Here is a 641-nt window from a genome sequence, read left to right on the forward strand (position 1 = left end):
ATTAGTGAGTCTGGACTTCGACCGTGTTTTCTTTAAAAATGATTGCTTAACATTTTTGTTGGAAACTATATATTTTTAACATATGAATATTATGTGATATATTAATCTCTTAACGTGTTTGATATTATGTGATAGATGTCTACCTCTAGAACAAGTCCCATTGACTCACCTAATAATAATGAAGAGTCAAATGTAAATTGGAATGATTTGTGGACTGATTCACAAGTTCCCGAAGAGGAACCGGAAGAAGAGTCGGAACCGGAAGAAGAATCGGAACCGGAAGAAGAATCGGAACCGGATGAAGAAATAGAACCGGTGGGGGAAATAATAAAACGGTTAAGTAAAAGAAAATCCTCAACCAATCGACCAAAGTTAATTATGGTCAATGGTGTTTCCGCCAAGGAAGCAAAATATTGGGAGGATTACCAATTCTCCGATGAATCGGATTCCGACGAGAATTCCGATGATGTTATAGAAATTACCCCAACTGAATTTAAAAAGGCAAAAGAAAATAATAAGGGAAAGGGCATAAAAATAGAGAAATCTAATTCCAACCCCGATGAACTTTATATGTATCGTCAACCCCCGAAGTCCTTAAGTTGTAACAATGACCCGTGAACCTCTAAACCACCAGGTTTTTC

Source organism: Rutidosis leptorrhynchoides, chromosome 2, assembly GCF_046630445.1.
Source record: "Rutidosis leptorrhynchoides isolate AG116_Rl617_1_P2 chromosome 2, CSIRO_AGI_Rlap_v1, whole genome shotgun sequence".
Classification (NCBI taxonomy): domain Eukaryota; kingdom Viridiplantae; phylum Streptophyta; class Magnoliopsida; order Asterales; family Asteraceae; genus Rutidosis; species Rutidosis leptorrhynchoides.